Source organism: Mytilus californianus, unplaced genomic scaffold (genome assembly GCF_021869535.1).
Source record: "Mytilus californianus isolate M0D057914Y unplaced genomic scaffold, xbMytCali1.0.p SCAF_2, whole genome shotgun sequence".
Classification (NCBI taxonomy): Eukaryota; Metazoa; Mollusca; class Bivalvia; order Mytilida; family Mytilidae; genus Mytilus; species Mytilus californianus.
This window is the reverse complement of record NW_026262668.1, coordinates 22,865,476-22,875,666: the sequence shown is the minus strand read 5'-3', so window position 1 is coordinate 22,875,666 and position 10,191 is coordinate 22,865,476. Positions and strand designations below refer to the sequence as shown.

Below are 10,191 nucleotides of genomic sequence, written 5' to 3'. Positions count from 1 at the left end.
GTACAATGCTGTGTATGTTTAGATTACCTCCCTTACACTTTACGCTCTTAAATTATATAAAAAGAAATGTATTGTCTTGAGGTGATTAGCTGTCAATTTATTTTTAGAAGTTACTATTAAAGGAATATTAATTTTAGTCATGATTATGTATGTCATTTTCTATTTTTAAGACTTATATGATGTATTCAATTGGTAATTATGGTTGCAAACTCCATTGGAAATTTGAATTGAGATTATGACCATATCTTGAGGGAAATAATTTTTTTTTTGGAAACGGGGGGAGGTGAAAAAAAATTGGGGGGGGAGGGGGGAGGGGTTAAAAAAGAAATTGTGTGGGGGAGCAATTTTTATACGACCGCAAAAAAATTTTTGTGGTCGTATATTGGTATGACGTTGGCGTCGTCGTCGTCGTCGTCGTCTGGCGTCGTCCGGCGTCGTCCGAAGACACATTGGTTTTCGCACTCTAACTTTAGTTTAAGTGAATGGATCTCTATGAAATTTTACCACAAGGTTCAATACCACAAAAGGAAGGTTGGGATTGATTTTGGGGGTTATGGTACCAACAGTAAAGGAATTAGGGGCCAAAAAGGGGCCAAAAATAAGCATTTTTGTAACTTCCAGACATAACTTGTGTGTTAGTGTATGGATCTCTCTTACATTGTACCACAAGGTTCCATATCACAAAAGGAATGCTGGGATTGATTTTGGGGGTAATTGCCTCAAAATTTTAGGAATTAGGGGCCAAAAAAGGGGCAAAAAACAAGCATTTTTCTAGTTTCATGACAATAACTTGTGTGTAAGTGTATGGATCTTTCTGAAATTGTACTACAAGGTTCCATATCACAAAGGGAAAGCTGGAACTAAGTTTGGGGGTAATTGCCGAAACGTTTAGGAATTGGGGGCCAAAAAGGGGCCAAAAATAAGCATTTTTTTAGTTTCCAGACAATAACTTGTGTTCAAGTGTATGGATCTCTCTGAAATTGTACTGCAAGGTGCCATACCACAAAGGGAAGGCTGGGATTGATGATGGGGGTAATTGCCTCAATATTTTAGGAATTAGGGGCAGAAAAGGGGCAAAAAACAAGCATTTTTCTCGTTTCAGGACAATAACTTGTGTGTAAGTGTATGGATCTTTCTGAAATTGTACTACAAGGTTCCATATCACAAAGGGAAAGCTGGGTTTGAGTTTGGGGGTAATTGTCCTAATTGTTTAGGAATTTGGGGCCAAAAAGGGGCCAAAAATAAGCATTTTTCTAGTTTCCAGACAATAACTTGTGTTCAAGTGTATGGATCTCTCTGAAATTGTACTGCAAGGTACCATACCACAAAGGGAAGGCTGGGATTGAGTTTGGGGGTGATGAATCATAAGGGGGTTCAAAAAATTTGAGGGGGGGGGATTTTTTTTTTTTTTTCCTTTTTTTTCTTTTTTTCCTTTTTTTTTTCTTTTAAAATTTTCCATTTAGGTTGGTTATTTCTGATTTATATTTAAAAGCAAATAATAATGATATGGTAGGAGATACACACCAAACAGGATGTGTAAATTATTATATAATAAGTATTGTGCAATAACAAGAAATTTTCAATTGCACAGTATTGCACAATAGCAAGAAATCTTCAATTGCACAGTATTGCGCAATAGCAAGAAATCTTCAATTGCACAGTATTGCGCAATAGCAAGAAATATCCAATAGCACAATATTGCGCAATAGCAAGAAATTGTCAATTGTACAGTATTGCGCAATTAATAGCAAGAAATATTTAATTGCACAGTATTGTGCAAAAGAAGATACTTCATATAAATTGCTTATTTCTTGACCAATTTCAATGGGGTTTTATTCTTGAATTCTTGGGGTTCTTTAATATGCTGAATCTAACCGTGTATTTAGTTTTTGGATTTTGGGCCCCGTTTTTAAATTGGTCCACATTGAGGTCCAAAGGGTCCAAAATTAAACTTTGTTTGATTTCATCAAAAATTGAATTATTGGGGTTCTTTGATATGCCGAATCTAACAGTGTATTTAGATTCTTAATTTTTGGTTCCGTTTTCAAATTGGTCTACATTAAGGTCCAATGGGTCCAAAATTAAACTTAGTTTGATTTTAACAAAAATTGAATTCTTAGGGTTCTTTGATATGCTGAATCTAAACATGTATTTAGATTTTTGATTATGGGCCCAGTTTTCAAGTTGGTCCAAATCGGGGTCCAAAATTAAACTTTGTTTGATTTCAACAAAAATTGAATATATGGGGTTCTTTGATATGCTGAATCTAACCATGTATTTAGATTTTTGATTTTTGGGCCCCGTTATCAACTTTGTCCACATTGAGGTCAAAAGGGTCCAAAATTAAACTTCATTTGATTTCATCAAAAATTGAATTCTTGGGGTTCTTTGATATGCTGAATCTAACCATGTATTTAGATTTTGGATATTGGACCATAATAGGTGAATGTCCAATTTAAAAATTTTTAAGTTCTTAGACCACATTCATTCTGTGTCAGAAACCTATGCTGTGTCAAATATTTAATCACAATCCAAATGCAAAGCTGTATCAAGCTTGAATGTTGTGTCCATACTTGCCCCAACTGTTCAGGGTTCGACCTCTGCGGTCGTATCAAGCTGCGCCCTGCGGAGCATTTTATTTCTCATTTCAAACTTCAGAAATTAAAAAAGAAAATTTCTTCAAATATTATTTGTTTTTGCAAATTTTTATACGCCCGTTTACGGGACGTATTATGGTATACTGTTGTCCGTCTGTCTGTCTGTCCCTCCGTCTGTCCGTCCGTCCATCTGTCCGTCCGTCTGTCCATCCGTCCGTCTGTCCGTCCGTCCGTCGTCAACATGTCGGACATTAATTCAAAAACGCTTTAACCAATATGCATGAAACTTTAGTGAATTGTTTATATCTATTGACGTGAGCTCCCTTTCGTTTTTTATAAATTTCAGATTTACCATTTCCGAATTTTGGGGTTTTATTCATTAAAAAAGGGGGGATTTTCAAGTTTTTCGGACAATGACTCAAAAACAATTTCTCCAATTTGCATGAAACTTATTGTGAATTGTTCATATCTATTGACGTGAGCTCCCTTTCGTTTTTTATAAATTTCGGATTTACCGTTTCCGAGTTTTGGGGTTTTATTCATTAATAAAGGGGAGATTTTCCAGTTTTCAGAAAATAACTCAAAACAAATTTCACCAATTTACATGAAACTTTTTTGAATTGTTCATATCTATTGACGTGAGCTCCCTTTAGTTTTTTATATATAGTGAATTTACCGTGTCCGAGTTTTGGGGTTTTATTCATTAAAAAAAGGGGGGATTTTCCAGTTTTCAGACAATAACTCAAAAACAATTTCACCAATTTGCAAAAAACTTTGGTGAATTGTTTATTTCTATTGACATAAGCTCACTTTTGATTTTTATAAATTTCAGACTATACCTTTCCGATTTATGGGGTTTTATTCATTACGAAATGGGGATTTTCCAGTTTTGGGACAATACCTCAAAAATGCTTTCAGCATTTTTATTGAAACTTTGATAAATTGTTTATATCTATTTTTGTAAGCTCCCTTTTGATTTCTATAAATTTTCGATTTTACGTTTCCGAGTTATAAGATTTTAATTTTTTTATAGTCTGACAACAGATTTACTAAGTATTGCGCAACAGCGCAGTGTATTGCACAACAGCAAGAAATCTTTCATATAACCAATTTCAAGTTCTTTGACTACATATATTCAGAAACCTATAATAATATCAAATATTTAATTACAATCCAAATTCAGACCTGTATCAAGCATGAATATTGTGTCCATTTTTGCCCCAACTGTTCAGGGTTGGACCTCTGCGGGCGTATCCAGCTGCGCTCAGCGAAGCAGTTTATTTTTTTTACTTCTAGTCCATTGTTTCAAAAATATTTAAAGAAAATGTTTATTTTCTATTTCAAATAGAGGTGTTAGACCTTTTTCTTTACTTGCCTGGGGTGGGAGGGGGGGGGGGGGGGTCGGTTTTAAATCATTACAGAAAGAAATAGTTGCTTTTGGGGAGGTTATTTGATAAATACATTAATGATGTTCTGTCATGGTAATCAGAGGATGACCAATCATTTGGACAATGTTTAACTGTGGTGACCTTCTTTTAGTTACAAATACAAAATCATTATTAACTGTTTATGTAATGTATGATGTGGATAAAATATAAAATTCACATGGATATCTATTTTTTTTTTCAGGACTTCTTTTTGATAGTCCTGGATGAGGCAGTGCTTTCTGTTGCAAGAAGGCTTAGGAAGGAGCTTCTTATCATGCCTCAGGAAGAGGACTTCAACAGGTCCAATTGATATGCTGCATATAGGCAGAATATTGTCTGGGTACATGGCAGACTCTGGCTGGAGATCGGCGTGTTATACCGAGCTGCTGTATGTGGCGCATCAGGGATAGATATCCCAATCCATTTGGACAATATAAAGGTTTTGTAGGGGGGAGTTATAATTAAATGTGGAAAAAAAAACCATGTTTTTATTTTTGTTTTAAAGTCAGTAATATGTTAGTAGTGGGTATTTCCATGTGTTGGCAAAATTTTGAGTTCAAAATTTGAAATCTAAACATTGTGCTTGAAGACTGTGATATGCTGGAATTTCTGTTTTTATACGACCGCAAAAAATTTTGTGGTCATATATGTGTATCACGTCGTCGTGGTTTCCGGACAATAACTAGTAAATGTGAATAGAAATCTATGAAATTTATACACAAGGTTTATAACCACAAAAGGAAGGTTGGGATTGATTTTAGGGGTTAAAGTCCTAACAGTTTAGGACTAAGGGGCCCAAAAGGGGCCCAAATAAGCACTTTTGTTGAGCCTGCAACTTTTGTCGCAAAAGCGAGACATAGCGATCCTACATTCAATCGGCATCGGCGGCGTCGACGTCCACAAATATTCACTCTGTGGTTAACGTTTTTGAAATTTTACTAACTTTCTTAAACTATCCTGCATTTCAACCAAACTTGGACAGAAGCTTGTTTATGATCATAAGATAGTATCCAGAAGTAAATTTTGTAAAAAAAAATCCTGTTTATCTGTATTTTACTCATAAATGGACTTAGTTTTTCTGCCAGTTAACATTACATTCACTCTGTGGTTAAAGTTTTTCAAATTTTAATAACTTTCTTAAACTATCCTAGATTTGTACCAAACTTGGACTGAAGCTTGTTTATAATCATTAGATAGTATCCAGAAGAACATTTTGTAAAATAAAAATCCTGTTTATCCGTAATTTACTCATACATGGACTTTGTTTTTCTGCCAGTTAACATAACATTCACTCTGTGGATAAAGTTTTTCTCAAATTTTAATCACTTTCTTAAACTATCCTGGATTTGTACCACACTTGGACAGAATCTTGTTTATGATATCAAAAGCTAGTATCTAGAAGGAAATTTTAAAAAATTTATTTCCTGTTTTTCCGTATATTACTTATAAATGGACTTAGTTTTATTCCAGTTAACATTACGTACAGTCTGCAGTTTAAGTTTTTAAAACATTTATTAGATTCATAAACCTTCTTGGATTTTTACCAAACTTGAACAGAACTTCTTACAATCAAAAGATAGAATCTAGAGGAAAATTTTTAATAATTTTTTCCCCATTTTTGTTGAGCCTGCGACTAACAGCAAAAGTAGGCAAGACACTGGGTTCCTTGGAACCCTTATGAATTTTTCTAGTTTCCAGACAATAACTTGTGGAACTACATGTGTATGGATCTCTCTGAAATTATACCACAAGTTTCCATACCACAAAGGGATGGTTATGATTTGCTTTAGGGGGTTATGGCTCAAACCGTTTTGGAATTAGGGGCAAAAAAGGGGGAAAACAAGGGTTTCCTGGTTAATGGACAATTGAAAAAAAGTACTATGTTATGTTTGGATTACCTCCCTTACACTGCTTTTAAATTATGTATAAAGAAATGTTGTATTGTCTTGAGGTGATTAGCTGTCAATTTATTTTTAGAAGTTACTATTTAAAAATGCTGATTAAGGAATATCAATTTTAGCCATGATTACGTATGTCATTTTCTATTTTAAGACTTTTATGATGTATTTAAATGGGTAATTATGGTTGCAAACACCATTGGAAATTTGAATTGATATATGACCATATCTTGAGGGAAAGAATTTTTTTTTTTTGAAAAAGGGGGGGGGGGGGTGAAAAAAAAATGGTTGGGGGGGGGGGGGGTAATTTTTTTTTTTTGGGGGGGGGGAGTCAATTCGCAACAGCATAGTGTATTGCACAAAAGCAAAAAATTGAATATAAATTCAAATCATATAACCAATTTAAGTTCTTTGACTACAGTTATTCTGTGTCAGAAACCTATTATGTGTCTAATATTTAATTACAATCCAAATTCAGACCTGTATCAAGCGCAAATATTGTGTCCATTTTTGTCCCAACTGTTCAGGGTTGGACCTCTGCGGTCGTATCCAGCTGCGCTCGGCGAAGCAATTTATTTTACATTCAAGATAAGATTGTATGTAATATATGAATAAAGGAAGTGAAATGAATTGTACTTCATTTGAACTCTGGTGGATAGTTGTCTCATTGGCAATCATACCACATCTTTATCTTTTTATATGTATAGCAGGGATCTTGCTGGGCTTCGCCAAAGTCACAAATTGCGATTTTTTATTTCATCTGGCAACAAAATACTGCTGCTGGCGATATTTCTGGCGCAAACATTTTCCCCATATAAAAAGTTTCATTTCTTAACTGTAACAGTAATAGAATCACTTAAATTTGTGAATGTAAAAAAACAAAAAAATTATACGAAAATTGCCTTGCGATAAGTTTATGACTGTTTATGACCCAAGCTAATTAAAGGTCACAACAGGTGTCATAATTTGTTGTTACAGGTAATCCGCTTTTCCGATGGGTCATTTATGATAATCCAAATTAATTCATTAAAATAGCATCAGTCAGTCAGCATTTGTCATTTCAACATACAACTACACAATTTGCGAGTTTACTGTAGTTTCATGATGAAAATGCAATTGACAGAAAGACTAAAACCGTAATGAACTTATCAAAAAACATTGTTTTACTTGAATTCCGTGAAAAATGTTTAATTCAGATTTATTTTGTCTTATCCTCTGGAGAAGTAGGAGCGCACCGGAAAAAAGAAAGATAACTCAATTATAATTTTAAGACTTTTATGATGTATTTAAATGGGTTATTATGGTTGCAAACTCCATTGGAAATTTGACAATAACTTTAGTATAAGTAAATATAAATCTATGTTGGTACATTTTGCTATTTGTTTGCTAGTTCTAGTATGAAATATTTTTTAGCTGTTTCTAGAAACATCAAATACTGTGATTTAAATACATATAATATTATAATAGTGTATATCAAAGGGTTCAGTGGTAATAAATTTTTATACTCATAATTGGTTATTCTTTGTTTGGGTTTTATTTTGCATTAGAGTTACTTCCCTTACAAACTTTGTTTGATTTCAAATAAAATGAAATTTTTGGGTTTTTTTTATATGCTGAATCTAACCATGTTGTTAAATTTTAGATATCAGACCATTCTAGGTAAATTAAATGTCCAATTTCAAATTTTTAAGATCTTTGACCACATTTATTTTGTGTCAGAAACCTGTATTATGTCAAAAAATTTGATCACAATCCAAATTCAGACAGTATCAAGCTTGAATATTGTGTCCAAACTTGCCCCAACTGTTCAGGGTGCAACCTCTGCGGTTGTATCAGGCTGCGCTCAGCGAAGCATTTTGCAATTTCTGTTATCCTTTTGAGCTCACCTGGCCCAAAGGGCCAAGTGAGCTTTTCTCATCACTTCCGTCGTCCGTTGTTGTCGTTAACTTTACATTTTGAACTTCTTCTAGAGAACCACTGAATAGAATGAAACCAAACATGGCATGAATGTTCTTAATAAGGTGCTGACCAAGTGTTGTTACTTTGTAGCTGAACCATCATCCAAGATGGCCGCTAGCAGGGGACTTAGTTAAACATAAGACCCTATGGGAAATACATACAAATGCTTCTTCTAGGAGCACTGAATGGAATGAAACCAAACATGGCATAAATGTTCCTTATAGGTGCTGATGAAGACCTTAATTCATGTATCTTTATAGATTGAGATGTACTGTAAACTGCAAAAATATCAAGAAAAGATGATCTACACATAAGTCAACATGGGCAAAAATGTCAATTGACATCTTGTTGGAGTTATTGTCCTTATAAAGTCATTTTCTACAATTTCAATGAACTTATTGGTAATTTCTGTAAACTTTACAAAAATTCTTCTGCTTTTGATTAAATTACGGACCCATTATTAAACCAAATTTGGCCTCAATCATTATTAGGGTATCTGTTATGATTTTAATCTATTTTTACATGATTTCCAAAACCAAAGTAGAATCAGGTGAGCTACACAGGCTCTTGAGAGGCTCTAGTTTGTATAGATGACAAATCATACAAACCTTAAAGAATCATCACTGTTCTTCATCACTTCTGGTTCTGCATGGGCATTATGGTCTGTAGCTGCCAACCTGTTGCTTGCTCAATACACTCTTGGACTGTAAGAGTGTCTCTTGGAGGCATACCTCAGAATAAGATTCTGAAAGTTTTCTTATTCTGATGTGCTAAAGTGTAAGAAAAAGCAATATCACATTCAGTTGTCATTATGAATATGATAAAAGAACATTTACAAATGAAATTATCAATAGTCTGTTCAGCATAAAACAAATGTCATAGAGACCTAATGTATATAAAATTCATCTGTCCTGCCATGTAAGCTTTCTATCAAAAATATGAAACTAAACCTGCATCAAAGGAGTATGAAATTTAGGTCACAGTGGCTTGTTGTAAAGTCACTGCATTGGTTGTTTTCTTTAGTGTAGGAAGTTTTGATATATAAGATAGTTTATGTACTGGCAGTTTAGGTAGTATGGAATGTTATTAACCAGGTGCTTGTTCATAACAATTACATCGGTGTTCTCAAATTTTCTAAACATATCATCCTGCTTCTAAATCCAAAATCTGTCAAATGATGGGACAAGGTAAGTCTCCTGAATTCTGTGAGCTTAGGACTGTAAGTTTCATAAATTTAGCCAATGTTGTTACTTTCTGGAAATTTTTTCCGGACAACAGGATGACAGATGCAAAAACTAAGTCTCTGGCATGCATTCTTCTGTTTAGAAGGGGCTGTGAACACCAACTATTAACAACATGACCACTTTCACAGACCTACAATATTAAAGACAGCACATGATATCTGAATAAGCAATTGAAAAAAGTCTTTTAGAAATTCATAAAAAATTATAAGGCAAACATTTCAACAGCACTGTCTACATAATCAAGAAAACTATGTTAAATTAAATAAGCTACCTTCCAAAAATGATATTTAGAAATTTTTATAAATGGCAAAATATATAATTAATATAGGCATAATATGCATTATGCATATTACACGGGTTATGTTCTTCTCATATATTTTATGATGGTATAATACTAAACCCCTAACAGGAGGGATTGTGCCTGATATTCATATGATGAAGACATAATCTTTCAATCAGTTTAATTGAGGTCTGGAGCTGGCATGTCAGTAACTGCTAGTAGTCTGTTATTTATGTAATATTGTCATTTTGTTTATTTTCTTTTGTTTCCTATTCTGACATCGGACTCTGACTTCTCTTATACTGAGTTTTACTGTGCGTACTGTTGTGCGTTTGTTTTTTCTACATTGGCTAGAGGTATAGGGGGAGGGTTGAGATCTCAAAAAACATGTTTAACCCTGCCGCATTTTTGCGCCAGTCCCAAGTCAGGAGCCTCTGGCCTTTGTTAGTCTTGTATCATTTTTAATTTTAGTTTCCTGTGTATTATTTGGAGTTTAGTATGACGTCCATTATCACTGAACTAGTATACTTATTTGTTTAGGGGCCAGCTGAAGGACGCCGCCGGGTGCGGGAGTTTCTCGCTGCATTGAAGACCCATTGGTGGCCTTCAGCTGTTGTCTGCTCTATGGTCGGGTTGTTGTCTCTTTGACACATTCCCCATTTCCATTCTCAATTTTATTCCAAATTGTTTCCTAAAGTCAAAATTGGGATAAAAACTAAGATTTTCTTAAAAAATGATAAATTCTGAGAATCATATTTCTTGCTAGGATTTAATTTAGATGAAAAA

General features: G+C 34.1%; 1 long non-coding RNA gene across 1 annotated transcript in view; it reads left to right on the top strand.

The window, feature by feature from the left end:
• Window positions 1-344: 344 nt before the first annotated feature.
• LOC127729532 (uncharacterized) overlaps window positions 345-10,191 on the top strand; it is a 69,741-nt gene continuing 59,894 nt past the window's right edge. The window contains exon 1 of the long non-coding RNA XR_007994672.1: window positions 345-1,153. This is a non-coding gene — a long non-coding RNA (uncharacterized LOC127729532). The remainder of the gene's footprint in view (window positions 1,154-10,191) is intronic.